The 21,128-nt window shown below is 26.5% G+C and overlaps 2 long non-coding RNA genes across 11 annotated transcripts in view; one reads left to right on the top strand and one right to left on the bottom strand.

Annotated features, from left to right (window-relative positions):
- LOC122269028 (uncharacterized) overlaps positions 1-21,128 on the top strand; it is a 119,295-nt gene that overhangs the window by 67,498 nt on the left and 30,669 nt on the right. The window lies entirely within an intron of this gene.
- Positions 6,122-20,189, bottom strand: LOC107438811 (uncharacterized). The gene is made up of 15 exons (XR_001583441.3): positions 20,168-20,189; positions 19,918-19,935; positions 19,442-19,456; positions 18,410-18,427; positions 16,608-16,622; positions 14,704-14,721; positions 12,375-13,655; positions 12,264-12,281; positions 12,122-12,136; positions 11,417-11,434; positions 10,137-10,151; positions 9,687-9,704; positions 8,731-8,745; positions 7,804-7,924; positions 6,122-6,271 (listed from the first exon to the last, which is right to left on the bottom strand). It is a non-coding gene; the product is annotated as an uncharacterized lncRNA (long non-coding RNA).

Consider the following 21,128-nt stretch of genomic DNA (forward strand, 5'->3'; position numbering starts at 1 on the left):
TAACCAGTGTGTATACATATATATATATATATATATATATATGTTTTGTGAAGCAAAAAAGCAAATATTTCCAGAATCTAGTTTTAATTATTCATCTAAATTTCACTTAAATATCAAATGAATCTAGGAATTAAAACAAGTAAATTATTATTTTTTTTAAAATTTGACCCAAAATAATTGAACAAATCGTAATTTTTAACAGAAAATTTAGAACAAAAATACACACCTTTACGAATGATAAATGGTTTTGCAATAAATATTTGTTGAAAATGTTTAACACTATGTAAAGTAGATTAGAAAAATATTTAAACAATGATATGTCTTAGTAAATACATCACAAAAATGTAACTAAGTAGTAAAAGAAACTTTTCATTAATGTCATCATGAAGCAAAACAATATTAAAATTCTATCAATATTCATATATCATCTAGTTGGCATTCTTTAAAATAAATGATCTGATTTGGGAGTAATCTTAAATGAGTTCATAAATTGTTACCAAATTTTGTTACCAACCTATCTTTCTCAGATTGGAATTTTTTAAATGATATGAATTGAGATCATGATAATTGTAACTGATAGTTGATAGTAATATTAAACTGACATGTTTATTCAATTACAAGATTGAAAGATAAAAATCGGACTTTTTTTAAAGAAAATGTTAATAAATAAGCTTTTAAATGTTCTACTTTTTCTACAAATTGTAGTTTACACTCAACTCTGTATTTTGAAAATGAATTGCTACACATTAATTGAATTTACTAATCAATTTCGAGAAGGGATCATTTAAAGTACTTGATACTTTTAAGTACTAATTACTAACGCACACTATTTGAATTGTTATTAGCCTCTTTAATACGAGTGAAAGAACTCATTTATTTCTTATTATTAAGTCACATTTAGTATTTCTTAGATTGAATTTGTTTAATGTACAGAGAATCATTTTCGTTTTATTTCCTGGTAATCATCCATGCAAATCACACATTCTCTTTAATTGCAAACTGTTTTCCATTCCACATTCTAAGTGTGAAGCACCATATTTCCAAATAAATTTTTAATTATTTGACGAACAATGTGAATTTTCACACTTATAAACCATGCACAAGCGAAGATAATTATTTTGAAATCGCTTTTCCTTTATTTTTCCAAAGAATTTTTTCTGTTAATGGAGATTTGTTGAAATAGGTAAGATCATCAATAAAAAAATAAATCGATCCCAAATCAGGCCTCCAACACTTCTTAAGGATCTCGAAATAATCATATCCACATTTAGTAAATCAGAAAAATGCTTTTCCGTAATTGCGGACTTTTTAGGCATTGCATCTACTGTCACTAAACTCGAACAGTAGCGGAGACTTAGTCTTTTTCTTCAACGATTCCCTTCCACAGCAAAAAGAAAAATTCCATTATTTAGCAGAGTGATGGTTCTCTCTTTGTTACACATTTCTTTAATAAAATAATTTGCATTTAATAAAATAATTTGAAATTAATCAATCCTGCACCCGCTCCGAACATGCATCAATCCTGCTAAACTTCTCGTGATGACAGTCGGGTGATCTAGGCGACAGACAAAGGATTTTAAAATAGTAAATTAAACTTTATTTAACCATTATTATCAGATGGGATATCCTCCAAGTTACTCAAAATTGAAGTGCAAATGAATAAAAATTTGGGAATACCTTGCAACCAATGACTTCTTGAAAAATGAAACACTAGTAATTGCTATTGGTCCATTAACTAGGTCGGGGGAATAGCATGGTTCTCACAGTTCAGCCTAAAGGAAGACTTAAAATATTAATTTATGCAAATTTGAATCCAAAAATAGAACAGGAACCTGGATGTAAATACTAAAATGAGAGAAAGTTTGAATAATAAGTTACGAAGAAAATTTAGAATGAAATAACATAAAATGATTAGTTGAAACTTTTTATGAGATTTTTTTTGTTGTGCTCACTGATTTAAAGTTTGAGAAAGTGCCGAAAGGATCACTTATAGCTTTAAAATCTTTCGAAAAAGAGATTAAATTTAAGGATATAAAACATTGCGATTATATAAAGGAACATTTTACTCTCAGAGCTACAAATTTGATACCAGCTTTGAAGGTCCAATATATTAACCAGAAATATGAGGACCGTTGACTTTGGCGAGCTCTTGTACTTGCACTGGCAGATTGCAGTTGATACACTACCCTATAATAATGAGACACTTTCAGTTTATGACTTTTATTTTAAAAAAAAATTCTCAGTGCATATTTAAATAATTATTTTGAAACTTTAGAGGTGTTTTTATGCTTTCAGATGTTTGGAAATTAGAACACGAAAAAAAAACAAGTACTTCTGATCACCCTAAGTGAGAAAATCGAGCAAAAAACGTTAAACTTATAACTGAAAACTTAGTAACTTGTATCGATTACTTTAGCTGTTATTTTTAATAGCTGCATAAAGTTTCGCAAGTTTTATTTATGGAAATATGAACATCTTTATAAAAATTAATTTGTCATTTTATGTTTTTAATTGTAGCTCTTTAGACATGCTATGGAACTAAATAAAATTTGTGGAGCTTTTTAAGATTGATTAAAAAAGTTTTTAAAACTGAGCAAGTTTTGAGTATTTAAGTTAGTTCTCTTATATTACGTTTGCACTGAAAAGATTAGAAAAAAAGATTTTTCATAATTTAGCAGTGAAACCTATTTGGCAAGTAATAAGAAAAGTTAATTTGAATTTCTTGAACATTTAAAAAACTTCAAAAAATTTTCTAAGTAGATTTTGTACGTTTCAAAACAGAGCTTAAAATGATCGGGGGTCGTCACAAACTTTATTTTGTTTTATAAGACGAAATTCAATAATAATGTTAATACCTTACAAGAATTGTTCGGAAACTAAATTTTGATGGCGTAGAAAAAGAACACATTCAAAAGAAAACATAAATTTATGGGGTGTGGTCCTCCATTATACTTATCTATTTTTAATAAATGAATGTTTAATAGCATAACATGAAATTTGTGGATACACCCCTCATTATTTTGAGCTTTTTTTAAAATATTACAAAAACTACCTAGAAAATTGCTTGAAACTTTTTAAATTTTTAAGATATTCAAATAAAGTTTTAATCATTAGTTACCAAAAACGATTCCCTACAAAATTATGAAATATACATTCTTGATTTTTTCTGCGCATGCGAGTATAAAATAACTAGCTTAAACACTCATGTATAGCACAGTTTTTAACAAATTTATATTTAATTTTTTTAAATTTTAAATCGCAATTTTTAGTAATTAATCTCAAATGTCTCCAAAAATGTTGTTTAATTCCTTTGAATATTTATGAAGTTGTAGCAAAATAACCATTTCTGATATTGGTAGAAACTGGTTTACTAAAAATATTGCTTCAAGTTATTTGCTGTCAAAATTCAGAGATGAATACCGAAAAAATAATACGACAAAATCTTTAAAAAGTGAGAGAAGCAAGATTTTCTTTTTGCATTTTCATGTAATAACGTATACTACTTTTATATGTAATATACTACTACTTGTAGTAATGAATTTTCTACTTTTTCTCTGCCTGTCTGAGTGGAGATGGCTGAATGGCTAGAGAAATTTTATCTTAGCCAAAGATTATATTCCTGGAATTAGGGCCTTTTTAATCATTTAGTTTGTTCATATTAAGAAGGAAACTTATTTTTTTTCCTCGAAGGAAATATCTTTTTAAAGACTGAAAAAGACGGACATAAAACTTTACTTGGTAGCTCCCCTACACGTCCAAGATTGGATATGAATGAGTTTTTTAATGAAAAAAAAGATATAGACTGATTACACATTATTATTGTAAAACGGAAAATATATTATAATTATTATTGTACCAATTATTTTATGAATATTTTATTATTTTATGATTATTTTATGATCGCAAACTGGTCCCGCAATTCCCTCACATTGCGAGGGGGTATTGTGGCAGCACAAATCTGGTTTTCCAAGTAGGAGCACAAATGCTCTATTAGATTAAGGTCAGGTGAATTTGGGGGCCAAGACATGACTTGAAAGTCACTGCAGTGTTCCTCGACGATTCGACCCTTATGACATGGTGCATTATCCTGTTGGTAATCACCATCCCTCGCAGGAAAAACTGTTGCCATGAATGGGTGAACCTGGTCTGCAACTATGTTCAAGTAGCTTACATACGTCAGGGATTGTTCAATGAGGCTTATGGGTCCTAATGTGCGTCATGAAAACATTGTTCCTGGGCGAGAAACCATGAAAACCTGGGTGAGCCCACTGTTATAGATGGAGAGTGGTCATAATGTAGTGGCTCATTGGTGTATATCTATGTATGATTACTTTTCGTTCATTTCACAAAATTTATTAGTTTAAATAAAAGCTGTATAGCTGCCATAACATTGAATTGATGAAAACATTACATAAAATTGGGGTCAACCATTAAGGAACTATGGAGGCGGATAACTCCAATACCTCTTAGAAGAGTGAACGCTTAAGCACGGGTTACCATAAACAAAAAATTCGATCCCTTAGTAGCCCAAATGTGATGACATCGTTTGTAATTACCAATACTGTGCAGCTTAGTAGCCCGAAAGTAGAGACTTCTTTCTTATTTTTCATCCACTGCGCAGTTTATGCATGTTACGTCAGACTACTAAATTAATCCGTTCTGAGGCCTTCTTTCCTCTAAGAGGTATTTATAAGTCCCGATGATTGAAACCTGGAGATGGCCTTGGCCTGCAACAGTTTGTGGAGTTAAAGAATAGAAGGAATTCAGAACAGAAGTTAAGTTTATATTCTTTTTTCTTTCTTTTTTAAATGGAACAGTGGGATTTTTTTGTGGTTTTTCTTTCTATGTAACTCAAATGTGGTTTAGTTCCATCACGAAGTCTTCCACAAATACGAATTATTCCTAATACTTGCTCCCCTTGCAAAAAATAAGGTTTTTTTTTGAGGTTGCTTTGAAGTTGATAGATGTAAAATATACACCTGAGGTAGAAAATAAGGTTATGTTTTACACCAAAAATAACTCGTTAATAAATCTCTATTTCAACCTCATTAGCACCTCACAAAATCAACTTAATATATAACTCAGAAATAATTTTTGTTAAATCGGGTGAAATAATTCACACTTCAAATATACGTATTTACTTGAAGTGTAGAAGAAATGATCCGTACATCTCAAAAACTAATTCCTAAACTAATCGCTTCAAAGTAGATTTCTACTAATCTCAAAACAGCCTCAAGTGCGAATAAAACAATTTCATACACCTTTATTACACACCTTAAGAGGTTGATCTTTTAAGTTTGTTACCGTATATCAACCCTGACACCTCAGAACAACCTCATACAAGCCTCAAAAATACCTTTCATTTTCGTTAGGGGGAGTTCTGCAGTGGCTTCAAAACTACAAGTTGAACATTAATAGTTGTCAACTCTAAAATTGGGTAGGTTGTTCAATTACGGTGATTAAATGAAATTAAATATAATCAGATTGAATCAGATATTAAATCAGATTGAATCAGATATATCATCAGATTGAATCAGATCGCCATGTTTAACAAAAATATTTAATCACATGCTAAAAAATGTAAACGTTAAAATTTCAAACCAAGAGTTGCTTATTCAAAATTGTTTCACTGAAAAATTATTTTTGTTTCTGATCTAGATAAATAAAACAAAAACGTATTAGGAGTCAAACATTCAGAACTTTGTAAAAATTGAGTATCAATCTAAGATTTGCAGAAATCGGTGAAATTGAAAAATCTCCATGTAAACAAATATTACTTTATACTCTATGAAATATGCAAATTGTTTCCAAACATGTAATAAAGTTAAGGTATCGAAGTGTTTATACACATATTTATTTTGTTTATACTGCAAATCAAATTCAAAATATACTCGATATTGCATAAAAATACATTGTACTGAAACATTTTTATTTTTTAAAAAGCTGTATTTTTGAAATTCTAGACAATAATTCTTATAAAATTCATTTGTGACAATAAATTTTTAACTTGGTTTGTTAATATTAAAGATAGACGCAGATTTTGTATACTCAATTTTGATAGCCAACGCATTTTTTTCGATAAGAACTTTTAGATGAGTCAATAAAAATATACTCATATAAATACATGCAACTAATATACTTTTATTGATATTTACGTATGGTTAAGTACAAAAATTAGCTAAAAAATTTTTTCGAAGAACTGTTAGTTGTCTTCGAGCATAGTCTAAGAAAATCTGAGTCCAGTTTTATTATCCATATTTTGTTATTTCCTCTGAAAAAAAAGATATTACAATCATTAAGATAACGGATATTTAATAAACAAAAATGATTTCTGACAAATTAATAATATATTTTTTTAAATGTATTGTTATTTTTTAAAAAAGCTATTGTAAGGAATTGAATTGTTTTATTCCTAATTATAAAAGTGATTTGTTGCAATGAATCTACGCCAGAAACACCATGTCGAAGGTATTAGTAATATGAAATATATAACAAAAAAAAATTAATGATTGCTTAAACACCTTAAACTTAAACTAAATATCGATTGTAGAATTCGGCCTGAGCTTCAGTTTTTGATGCTCATATTGATTCAAACCACTTTTTTTTGGTAACAAATACTTTCCTTGTGATATATATCTTCCTTTTAATATTTTATAATATTTTCGCTGTAAGGTAGTTTTTTTTATCTATTCCGTACATTTGAAAATGTAATATAATGATACACAAATATATAATGTAAGCTATTGTATAATTTATACACAGAGTTAATATTCATTGTCAAAGAAATCTTTCCTCTTCTCTGAGATCAGTGTAACATTACAATCGAAAAATTTTACAACAATTTAAAAGCTATGGAGTAACCTGTCTGTTTGTGGGAACATTTTGAATATTTACTTTACCCCAAGTTAATACAGAATCGAGCGTTCATACACATTTTAAAAGATGGTTTTAGATCTAAAATCCAAATATTGAGATGTATGCTTAATTGGCATGAGCTTAAGTAATATTCTTTAGTCACACTAGCACCAAGTTTATTGATTTATTAGAAGTCAAACAAACCATCAGTTGAGGTTTACTAAATTAAATTAGGAAAAAAATACTTTAAAGGGATATTTGTCTTTAAAAAAGGGTTTTAATTTTAAATAAGCAACTATGAGCAAAATAATTGAGTCCACAGATGATAGCTATTTACATAATGAGTGTGTTATTTTTTGTTTTCAATGAGTATGTATAAGTAAGTTTGTAAATCATTTGGACTATCGCCTTATACATGGCGTCAAATTACTCAGAATAAAAATGTTTAAAAGATGTTGTTTTGTTTTTTAAAATTGAAAATATTTCTGCTCAGAAAAATTTGCTAAACTCTATAATAGGAATGTATGTACATCGTTTGTGAAGAGCACATACATATTTTAAACTCGATATAGACTATATTGATGCAAAAATTCACATAAACTAAATATCATCCAAAATTATTCGAAATGAATAACATTTTAAAGTATTTAAAAGTATTTTATAATCTATTAAATATAATAGGATAATAATTAGAAATTTTTTAAAATTAAAAAAAAATACTTGTTTTGAAAAATGTCGTTACTATGCAATTAGGAAGTCAAATGTTATTAAATAATGTAAGTTCTATTTTAATTTATGCTACATTATATTATTACCAGAAAGTTGAGCGTAATTACTTTTTAAAATAAGATGAAAACTGAATTTGGGAGAAGTGATTATTTTGAAAAAATGAAAATAAATGTAATTGGCATACTCTTTTATCATATTGTAATAGTTAAAATTATTCACCTATAGTTTTGGGCTATATTTTCTTAACCACCAAGAAGACCACCAAGAAGTCCACCACCCTTCTTTTTGCCTTGGCTACGGTCATGTACGTATCCCTTCTTTCCACGTTTTCCATGAATGGCTAAAAAATAAGAAATGATATTAAAAAAATAGTAAACCTTTTTTTCTATACTCTTCAAAACAAAATGACAGGAGAAATATTAAATGGTTGTATGAAACTCTCTTTAATTTGTCCCTATTGTTTATCGGTTAGATCCGTATACAAACCTGAATATCTAAACCGAATCACACGAAAATTACATATATTTATGTTTGCGATGCTTGTGCTACTGACTACTTGAGAAACTATCGACTTAGCAGCATTTTTCATAGAAATGCTGATGGTTATTATTTAGTTAATTTTTCTCTCTGTTTGCTTAAATTGGTTTATCTTTTAGCACGAATCCGTAGAATAATATACATGAAATAACTAAATAACTAAATAAAAATTGTATAATTGTTGCTATAAGCACGAAGTAAGGTGATATTAGGCTACCTAACTGTTTCGGACTTTAAAAAAACTAGTACAACAGAATTTATACAATGCACCTATACTGGCATAATAAAATCTCCTTAAGAGCATTTTCCCAAAAACTCTCCTTATAGAACATTGAGAACATTTTCCAGGTATGCTTTCTTTCATACTAAATCAGAAAGGTGTGCTTCATCATCAAATTTTCTTACTGGTTAATTAGTTTATTTAAAAGTCTAAATAAATGCGCGAATAAACAAAATTCAGTTTGAAATAAAATATTTACGTATTATTTATTGGTTCAATTAACGTTGGAATATTATAGTAAGAGCAATATTAAGTAATATTTAGATGAAAGTTATGAAATAAAATATTTTCTTAAAATTAAAAGTAATCAAAGTTGTTTGAAGTTTTACCATCACTGACTCCACCTATAAAATAAATTGTATTGATTATGAATCGAAAAATAATGATATTACAATTTATTGATTATTCTTATTATAGATAAAATATAAAGTAAACTGTTTGATTTTATACAGAGTCAGAGATTTAAATTATTCAGGTATAAATAATATGAGTACTGTACCAAGTAGAAACACTTTAAAAATTTAGCATTTTTTGTACTGCATCATATTATATGTATTATATTAGTTTTACATATTAATTTCATAAGAAAATTTTGGATAACTCCAAAATGATTTTGCTTGCGCTTTTCCTTTTATTAAATCTTTATGTTGTGTTGGATAACCGTGTATTGTAGCGCTTTTCATTTTTGAATCGAAAGTTATACGCTAAAATAGCTTAAAACTATTTTTCTTCAAAAATGTAAGATAATGTTTAAAAAATAATTTATAATATCTCACAAAAATTGGAAAAAGTGCGAAGGAAAAGTAATTTTCAAAAACAAATCCAATAAAATAAATAGTTTATTAAGGTTCCAGAACCTCATTTAAAGTTTTTGAACCCATCCTATTAAGGCTATACAGCTCGTCTTCATTTAAGAATTGAACATGGCTGAAAATAAGTTTATAACAGCTCCCATGAGTGTTGCTTTTATAGTCTTTAGTTTTTGACAAATGAAACTGTAATTAGTAAAATTTTGATCCATTTTAAGTTTTAGGATTTAAAGTATTCGTGAAAAAATTATGAATTAAAATGAATAATTATTAGATTTTGAAAAGGTATAAAGTTGCGCAAAAACAATACAGTGGAATCAGACGTTAACTAAATTCGAAAAAATAAACATTTTAAACTTTAATTATTAACTGATGATTATAATTTCTGACGTTAAATAAATTCAAAAATATAAAAATTTTAAACTTAAAATTTTAACTGATGATTATTATTTTTTACGTATATATGGTTTACTTACTTGTAACTGCACCAAGAGCTAAAATAATCCAAAATAATAGGAAAAGTTTGTGAAAGTGTTTAGCAAATATTAAAATAATCTGTAGATACATAAGACTCGTATTTCGAAAAAGGATTTTAGGTAATTTATAAATTATTAATTTCTTTTCGTTTACTATATGAATGCAGAGTTTATAAAAAATCAATTAACTCTAAAACTACAACACATATTTCAATAAAATTTGGTTTGAGCATAGAGAGGTAGATATAAACAAAACAAAAATAATCGTTTAATAGAATTCCCTAATTTGATCAATTGTTATTGTGTTAGCACACATTATTTAGCAAAAATTATATTCATTAATAGAAAAACACATAAAAAATGTTCTTGAAAAGACAAATAAAAATATATTTTCGACTGTTACAATTTATTTAAAGCTTCTAAAGTAAAAATATAAGCAATGAGCATTACCATTTGTGCCAATATCTGTAAAATAAGGAAAATAAGATGTCAGTTATAGCTATTCATTATTCTATGTGGTGTTGTAGTTTAGACCAACTTCAGTAGCATATACACTGAATCTTACTTCTAAGCACATTACTCATTTATGTTCAAGAATTTGTCTCTTATTGTGATATGAAATTTGTATTTTTTTAAAAATAAATGGGGTTTGCATTTCCTATAAATTATCTCTCTAAATTATCTTTTTCACTAATATTTTAATACACTTTTTAAACAACATTACCTTTAATCATTAAACGCATTTTAATTATTAGTAATAAACGGTGAGGATTACTATTAGCTGCGGCACAATTAAATCGTGTGTTATACACTGATGTTTTACTCAATTTATACTAATTTTTTGAAAATGTAAATAATAATTATAATATAATTTAAATAATTATTATAATTAATAAAGATTGAGGATAAGATTAAATCGTTTCTTTATATACTCTTTTCACTAAAATTGGGATGCACTTTCTACGCTTATATAATCTTTAAATACGTTTTTACTCCTCTTACATAATCTTTAAATAGATTTTATATTTTTAAATGCACTTTAAGAAAGGAGGCGTTTATTTATATTAACTACGTCACTGTTTAATCATGTTTTATACTCTCATGTTAGCTAAACATCAATTAATCTTTAATTTTTATCTCAATTAATACTAAACGAAGAATTTGTTTAAAAAAAAAACCTTATCATAACTATTTAATCATAAAGGAAATTTTAAAAAAAAAATTGAGTTTTGTTACTTTATACAACCATTCGAAAAAAGAAAATGAGTCTAAAATATGGATGGACAAATTTGATTTCGTTGTCAAACTAGTTAGTATCTCCAAATATATATTTATCGCTTCACATGGACTTAAAAAGCGAGACTAAATTGAAACAATTATAGTAACACTTAACAAATTAATAGGAAAAGCCAACCCTATGCCGTGCTGTAAAATTTCTAAAACTTTACAACATTGTTCGATTTGTTTTATAACATGAAGCTTAAATTGTCCCCTATCAGTGACATAACAACTACTAACCCAAATGCTCTAAATATTTCAGAAACAAAGCTACTGTCATATGTTGCAAATCGAAAATCACAATGAAATTTTACTCAACTCAATAGTTAATCTCTTTAAAACTTGATATAAATAAACCGGCAAATTTAATTGAAATTCACGGGAAATTTAATTCAAATTTTCATTATTACTATAAAAATCACAAGAACTAAAGTATTTAGAATATTACTTACTTCCAAAGAAACTTCCAGCTGTTGAATAAAATAAAAAATTATTTTTTATTCCACACGTTTTTGACTTTGTTCAGTATAATTTTAAGCAGATAATTTTCAGAGATAACACTGAATATAACAATTTTTCTTTTTCGTTTTATCTAAGTTCTTATGAACCTAGAATGAGCCATCAACTGAAAAAAATTCGAATTTAAAATAAGATTAATTATGAGATAATTAAAATTAATTACAAAGAATTCTTATTTGTCTTCTAATAATTCTTTTAGACCCTAACTGTCTCTTTATTAATCTAAATAATTGATATATTTCTACCACACTCTTTCAATTAACTCTAAATTCATCGATTGTACAAAAATGTTCAGCAATTTAAGCTAGCATTGCGTGAGCACAAAAAGTACGTTTTTTGTTTGGAGAATAGAAATGACATATACTTTTATGAAAGCTTAAATACCAGTATTGTGTGACATAAATTTTTCAAAGAGCATATTCGCTTCCCTATCAAGTTGTCAATTTTTCAATATTTAAGTTTGTTTAAAAAATAAATATAAACCATTTTAATAAGTTCTAAATTAAGATCAATGAGTTTATTTAACAACTCTTCAACAGCAAAACGTAATCTTTGAAATTATTTTAATATTAATCGCAAAAATTATTTACTATGAAATTACTAGAAAATGTAGGAAGCAGAAAATACGAAAAGCTTACCTCCAGTTATGAATGCTGAAATGGTAATTAGACGAACATTGAACGGAATTAAAATGAAACAAATGAATTAAATTAAAAATGAAAGTTACAGCATAATGGTTGTATAACACTTAGAGTATAAACTGATATAAACTTGACTTACTGTTTGCACCGCTCAGGACTATGAAACAAAATAATTTTTCATTTAAAAAAATGTAAATTATAGATATACCTTAAATTAGTTTATTCAAGATTTCCTGAAAACAGTACTTACTTCCTCCTAAAAGATCTGCAAGATAAAATGCACAAGAAAGGCATTAAAAGTTTTGTATAAAAAAGCGTTTTCTGATTTAATTAATTCATTGTATATTTTTAAATCGAAAATAGTTGTTACTAAAAAGAGGGCAAACAAAAAATATTACTGGACATATATACAGTAGTAGTTTCACATTTAGCTTCGTTGTTTTCATAAGATTCAACAAAATATTCGAATTCTATTAATTTTGAGCATTAAAATATATAAAGTATAGTAAAATTTTTTTGGAATCTGTTCGGTAAACATTTAAATCATTAAATTTTGGTAAACTGCTGCCTGCGGTAAACATTTAAATAGTGGTCAATATGCTCTTATTCCCCAGCGTGGAGAACACATAAACTACTAATTTCCGACGATCCTTCTTATGTTTAGTTTTGCAAATTTGATCTCTTATTTGTGATATTATCTGAAATTTCCGGAAAAAATTTCTCTCCTACCTGATAATTCTTCCCTGGAGTTACAATTTTTACAAACAATATCCATTTTATCTAATCAATAATTTGACTTTAAATAATAACCAGAATATTAAAATGTGAGAATTTGTTTTAGTATTTTCTTGGTCTCACAAATGGACTAACCAATTGTAGAATGTTGCCATTATTGATTTTAGAAGAATTCTCATTTTTAGGCCATGTGATTTTGTCTTTAATTCCATTTATCAAATATATTTTTTCATGTTGATTACAACATGTTGATTCAACAAATTACAAGAAAATATATAAAATAAGAAGAAATTATACAAGTTATTATATAAAGTAACAGGAAATTATATAAATTATTGGCAAATTATAAAAAATATGCTTTTCTTTTTGAAGTACTTATTTTGTCTTTTTGTTCTCTGTGAAAAAATTAATTACTTACCGCCTGATGACAAAAAAATAATGATGAATACAAATTTAATAAAAATTTTATTTCTTACTTTTATGTTCGTCAAGTTGTAATCAAACTAAAAATATATTACCTTTTCCAGCTAAGAAAAAAATAATATATAAACATTGTGTAGATCAGGATTATGAAAATTTAAGTTAACGCATATAATAACACAACAAATTTTAGAAATATTTTATGTTCAGAAGTATCATATTTGAAAATAAAAATAAAATTGCAGGTAACTTATATTTTATGTTAAATAATAGGATATTTTTTTTAATATTAAAAAAAAAAGAAAAATTACAGGCATTATGATAAACATTTAGAGCATGAAGGCATTCAATCATTACTTACCTTTGCTCCCGATTTCTGCAATAACAAATCTAGTTATTATAAAATTGTTTTAGGTAATTTAAATAATTTTAACTCAAAATTATTGTAAAGCAGTACATTTTAAACTAAAAAATATATTAGATTAAATTTATAAAGGAAAATATAATTTGCTTCCGTCACTAAATACCATTGAAAGCGCTTTGAAAAAAATATTTTATGAGTGCAATTTCAATTCATAAGTTTTATCACGTAATAGAAGAATACGTAATATACTATTTTAAATTAAAATTTTTTTTCTTCATATTTGTTATTCACATATTATTCGTAATCACATATTGCTAATTCTGTGACTAGTGGTAGGAAATAATTCTTTGGGTTGTTAGTTTAACATACATAAATCCCAAAATATTACCCCTCATTGCATAACACTAGAAAAACTGTCTACTGCCTAGAAAATCGAAGAGAGTGTAGCTAATTCTAGATATTTTTCGTTGAAACCTCAAACATACCTCTAAAATCTAAAAATAACTGTAAATAATTCATTAAAGCTATAAAATAACTTTGATCATTAGAGATCTATAGGATTTCTTTTTTTTATCCGTGTAACGAAATTGTCTGATTAAATTAAATATATATTATGATCTTTTTAATTATGCTTGTATTTTTCTTTTACAAATAATAGAGTTTCTACTCTTTAAAATGCTGAAAGTTATATATTATTACTATAAATAGTCTGAAATATAATTAACGAAACGGAAAATGTATGACTTTAACCAGGTTTATTTTCAGTTTTTATGTATTCATTATAATCAATATACCTCACTTATTTCCAAATAGAATTGCCGCAATAGGTGTATATGCATTAGTATAAAAGAATTGCAATATCTACAGGGATATGATTGGTAGAATTAGTTACTCTGATTTTAAAAGAATAGTAAGCGTTTATAAATTCTTGATATTAATAAAAGCATTTATTCCTGTTTTTGAGTAGACATCCTGAATCGTTAAATTGTTAAGTTAGAAAAACATAATGTTTAGCTTACATAACAAATGCACAAGAAATAAAAGTAAGAAAAAAACTTACTGTTAAACACTCTATTGACTAAAATAAGTAAAATTACTTCAGTATTTTACGGACAGTTTATAGCAATTATTTATGGTTAAATGGTTAAAAAAATTTTAAAATATAATAACATATATAAATCCATTTCAATATTATTTTATTTTCATTTATTCTAATCACATTCAAGTTAATTAATAGTGTCTATTTCAGTTTTGTATTAATTTAAAGATTTATTTAAGTTAGGCAACTTAATATAATGTTACAGTTGCTTTCATAATTTTTGTGAGGACTTAAGCAATTACGTAAACCGTACCTAGTGAGTTTGATACATTCCTTCGAAGTTATAAAATTATGCACCTGAGAGACTGTTTCTATAGAAACTCGCTGATGCCCTAATCGTAAGATTGAGATGTTCCATTAGACAAAGATCATATCAGATGGAATTATGAACTCTAATGATAGTTTGTTAATGTTAAGTAAGTGTACATGTTCTTGAAACACTGCATATTACGATGTATCTACTCTTTATTTATTTTTCTTCACCTGTAAATAAATAATTTTTTGATTCATATATCAGTATTTTTCTCTTAAAGAACCCATCATTAAAACAGAGCGTAAAATTTCGGAATGATTGCCATATACAGACAAATACACTAAATATGCAAAGGATGACGAACTTTGCAACGGAATGAAGAAATTTCACAAAGGAGTAAAATTGTTTCGTAAGCAGAAACTTTTTCCATTCATAAAATACGTGTAATAAATAATGGTCGGAAGCATTTAATGAAGCCAGTGAAAGAACAGTAGCGATCCAGGTGCATTTCGTGAATTTCTGAAAATAAAAAAATGAGTTCTTTTGGATGAAGATTGCGGCATGAGGAAAAAGTTTTTTCTGCTATAAAGGATTAATTGATGTATTTAAAGAAGAAGAAAAATTAAGCTCTAATGAATGGTTTATGAAAAAAAAAAGAAAATTATCAAACATTGTTGAATTAAGGAGCTTCTTTTGCTTATATACGCATTACGAAAGATTACAGAGGAGATTTTCTAAAATAGAGACGCATTTGTATAAAAAAAAGCAAATGGAATGTTTAAATAGTTTCCAAAATATCAGGAGCCTTGAAAAATACTTTGAAATAAGCATCAATCTTAGCTTGATTTGATTTTAGCCGGATTTGAAGAGCAGCTTTAATCTCAACAATGACCCAAGTTGAGAAGTATTAAATGCCACTTTGCTTCATTAAATTGACCGAAAAGATCACATTCCGTATTGAAGCAAAAGATTGCCAAATCGTAGACTATTGCGTTACCGGAAAAGAAGCAGTCAAAAATGCAGGTTATTTATGCAAACTGAATTTTTTACTACGTGCCGGTCATTCTGTTTTAACGTGGCTTTAAAATTTTAAAAATCAAGAGAGGATTAAACTATAGCTTCCTGACATTATCTCTGCTTGAATAAGGGGACATTAAGATGCACCTGTTCCTTATTTGTGTCATTCCTCATCTTTGAATAGATGATCTTTTTATTTCTCATCAGTCTTTTCCATCAAATGGTTCACTTCATTAAAATAGAACGTAGCAATATTATTTTAAGCCTTTCAGGACATGCTGAAGGAGAAAGAAATTCATCGCAAGACTCACATGCTCCGAGTTTATAAAGTTATAAATATTATATTAATTTAGCCAATACAAATTTCACAGCTAATTATGAATGTTCTTTAAGAAATTAAATTAAATCAGATTAGATTTAAAATATTTTTCTTACACTAAAATTGCAATACTATTTTTCACGTAAACTGTTGTAAATCGAATTAAATGTTCTTCGACACTTTTAAAGGCTTTTAGTTATTATAAATTGCATATTGAATCATTCAAAGTTTACAGATGATTATAACTAGTTTTAGTTTTATGTGATATATACTTACAGCCACAGAAGAAATCTGTCAATGGAGAAAAATGTATGGAATTAATTTTATGATATAAAAAACGCTCTTAAAAATAAATTAAAGCAACTTTAAATTAGTTGAATTCGCATATTTGTAATTAAAACAAAGCACATCACTCTGTGAGTGACATCAATACCAAAATAGGTCATGAGAAGCATTTAGACCGGTACGGGAAAATACTGTCTACAAGTGGAATTAAATAATAATGGTAATAGACAAATTATTTCTGATTTTTCTCATAATATGATAATTTTAAAAACATGACCTCAACATAAGAAAATTGAAAGTGTGACGTGTAGATTTTTTGATGGATTCTACATCAGACAGATCGATCATTAATAATTAGTTCTAGATATCTCTCAGATCTACTGATTTGTAATCTTTCAGAAAGACAAACGTGGACTCTAATACCTATTTAGCGATTTGCAAATTATGGGAATTAATTTCTTTTGTAAAAGAGCTTAAAAAATGTGTTCTTTTATTTTCTGAGAGAAGCTAAATGATTCTTAAATTTGCTATTAATTTCAAATCATATTTTTAAATTTGCTTAGTGAGAATAACAATAATTTTATAATCTCATTAGCAAATAGGTAGTTTGGGAGAGAAAAAATATTAAAAAGAACTGACTGGTTTGGGGAAGAATATGAAGAAAACAATAAAAAAATCAGAGCTTTTCGAAATATGCCTAATAAAAATAGCACAAATAATTTATTTGAGGAATATTAAAGAATACGTAGTAAATGAGAACAGTATTGAGGGTTTATAATATGACCCCTTTTAACGAAAGCCAGGGAGGAAGCCCCCCAAAAAAGAAGGAAAGACTATGGGGATGAGGAATTTGCCATCCTGAAAGTGAAGAACTGGAAATCAATTTCTGGCAAAAGAACAGATTGGGAAAATGTTTCGAGGAAAAACTAGGACCTCAAAGGATTTTCATAAAATGCTGATGACGTGCATGTTTTATAATTACAGCTTTATAATATGCTATGGTTAACAAAATGCATGTTACATACTTCATACTACTCTTTTTATTTTTTAGAAACAGCTTTTTTAAGTGTTTCTAAACAAGACATCTTTTGCGAAATAATTGCTTGATATTTTCTTTGTCTTGAAGTTATATTTGAATTAAAGTTGAAAAAATATTTTTTCTGAATATAGATTTTAACTAATTAATTTATTTTTTAAAGTGTCCTCAGTTTGAAATTATACGTTTAGTGTAACTTATTATGGAATTATAAATTTTTAAATTAATAAAAATATTTATGACATGATTTTTTTAAAACTTTGAAATAAATTTTTAAAACATAATTATCATTTTTTTTATTTTCGTATCTCAAATATTCGGTGAAATATTGTTAATATTCATTTTTGGTTTTCCCATTGGTGTAATTACAACCATCGTAACTATTTTGTCTGAAAAAAACTATGTCATATTTCAGAGATATGTTAGGCTTTTTTTTTGTAAAAAATACAAGAATGCTAAGTTAGATGTGTTATCGTATAAAACATAAAATTTTTCTACAAGGAAATTACTTCGAATTCCTTATGGGAATTATTAAAACAAAACCATTGTATATTATTCTTAAGATGCAAATGACTAATTTCCTAATTCATCTTCCTTTTTATTGTCCTAAATACTTTTATTTAAAAGAAAAATTTTTTTTGTAAGTTATTGCGAAAAGTTGTTTTTTAATTATTTCAAAAATGAAACATTTCAATAGCAACTTCCTATTTTTCTTTATCGTGACAAATATTTCTGTAAAATATTTTGTAAAACTTACCACTGACAGCTTGATTTGCTACAAAAAGTAATTTTTTTTTTCAGAAATGGACTTCATTAGAAATACTTACAATACAAATACTTACAATAATACTTACAAATTACAAAATGCAATGATTGAAATTTTTTAAAATTTCGATTTATAGTGTTTTTACTTATTTTTTGACAAAATACGCAAATATGCAAGTTAAATTATGAAACAAATAAAAGTATGTACCACGTTGATACGCTCTTTAAATTTAAAGAATAAAAACAATTATAACACGCAGCCATGTTTTTAAAAGCATTAAAACAGCTATTTTTTATTATTTCTCTTCCCTATTTGCTTCATTCACAAATGCTATTCAAATCTAGAAAGCGAATTAATAGGAAAGCCAATGATAAAAACCAATTAACAGTTAAAATTTTAGTCTCAAAATTTGTGAAAGTCCTATAAGAGGTGCTACAAAATAATTAATTCTTACATCTTTCACCTTAATGTTAACTTTATTTATTATCATTTTTTCGCATTAACGATCCGAGCTTTTGAAATTTTTCCGTTACGGCAGCATAGTAAGTGTTTGGAAGTTTTATCCATTACAGTAGGGTGCAGCAACTTCGAGTACACGGTTCAATATTTTGCTCAACAAAGATATTTGAGCAAAATATTGTGTATCTAGATTCAAGTAAGGATTGCTTAAATTAAAAATGGACAAGTTGAATTATAAGAATACTTTTATTTGAAATTAAAAGAAATAGAAATGAACTTTGAAACACAGATCACATAGTTTCGACATTTAAATGGATATGTATCTCCTGTAATTCTCTCTTAAGGGTCCTAGAGATCTAAAAGTCATAAGGGTGACAAATCTTGGCTGTTTGACGGGTGTTCCAATACTATTAGTATAATTATTAGTAATAATTCAGGATTCTCTTCTTGTCTTGATTTTTTTAAATTTGTTTTCGATGTTTTAAATTAGCCGTGGTTGGTATTTAAATCTACATAATATAAATATAAAAATATATTAGATCGGATTTAAAAAAAAGGACTTACCTCCTCCAAGAACATCTATTTGGACATAAAAATTATATTGTACTTTTACAAAATTTAGTTTTATAGTTACAAATATACCGTTGTAATTTAATGTTTGTTTTCTTTCCTATAACGAAAAATGTTTGATAATAATAATAAAAAAATGAATTTTCTTTTATTGTAGCAGTTATAGAAATTGTTTATAAAACTAATTTAAAATTAAAAATATCTCCTTTTCAAGCTTGTTATTAAGTAATAAGAAAATGAAATCAAGAATAATTGCAAAAACTAGCATAATAGTTACTCATAAATTTGCAAAATAGTACACAAATCAAGTAAAAGTAGGAAATTAATATTTATCTTCTTTCTTTTCTTTTTTTTTAAATCTCGAAAGTAACAATATCTCTGTTTTTACATGATTTGTTTTTTTGTTAAACGTATATTTTAATAAATGTTCTAAAACTACTCTTATAATATAAAGAAATGTAAATACTTACTGTTGCCTAATGTCTCAACTAAAATAAGACAAAAAAAATATGTTTAGTTTATTATTATAAAATCTATACCAAAAATAAAATTTGTAAAATATACTGAAAACTAAATCAAATTTTAATTTTTTTCTAATTATTTGTTAATATTTAGTAAAAAAACTGTTTTTCTAAATTTTTTCTAAATAGAAATTGCAAAATTTATAATGTAAGAATGAAAAACTTTGCATAATTTTTCAAAGGAAGAAACAAAACTTACCTCCTCCAGCAAGACCTGATAGAAATTTTCCAATTATATATAAATTTTATTTATTTGTTCAGTTAAACATATTGCTCAGAATTCCTGCTTATTTCAGTCATGTTACTTACTAAATTATTCTTTAATAACGATTTTCTGTCTTTCTTTTTGAGGGGGGGGATTAATTTTGTAAATGAAGTAACATGTTATATTGCTTTTCATTTATGAATTTTTAAGATTTGTGCCGCAGTTATATGAAGTTATTTTCTTAAAATTTCTTAAAAAGAGCTTTTTGTTAAGTTCTAAGCAAATACTTCTAATATTTTTTAAAATACCCTAGAGAAAGCGAATCATATACTATAAATAGTTTGGTCTAATAGTTTACGTCCCACTCGAGTTATTCTAATGGTTTATTGATTACTGCTAGAGATTCTTCTTTAATGATGCTTCCAAGTCATCACAGATGGATGCACATACTACTTTATACAAATTGGAAGGGATGATAAATGGTGCTTATATTTCATGGACTAACACATAGCAACATAAATTATTGTTCACTGAAATTTCATGTTTAACAAACAAAATAAAAAGTAGCACGTAACAATTATTCTTAATTGCTTTAAGTTTCTTCCCGAAAAAACTTTTTTCTATGATAGTATAAAATTGCAAAAATTATTTTACACTAAAAATCTGAAATTTTGAAGTAAGCAAATATTTTGCCTATAGATCTAAATATAATGATTTTGTCTGATTTAAATATATAGCTACAATGCATTATATTTTAATTGAAATTGCTTTATAAATGTATTAAACTAAAAGTTACTTTGTACGTTCCTTTATTCATAACTTATAAAGAAATGAGGTACAAAAAAGACGAGAATTTTTCATTTCAAATTATTTGAATCTAAAAAAGAATTAGGTACTAAAATAATAGTTTTTAACATTAACAACTTTTGTCTGAACCAGAATTTTAGAATTTAGC

Source organism: Parasteatoda tepidariorum, chromosome 7 (assembly GCF_043381705.1).
Source record: "Parasteatoda tepidariorum isolate YZ-2023 chromosome 7, CAS_Ptep_4.0, whole genome shotgun sequence".
Classification (NCBI taxonomy): domain Eukaryota; kingdom Metazoa; phylum Arthropoda; class Arachnida; order Araneae; family Theridiidae; genus Parasteatoda; species Parasteatoda tepidariorum.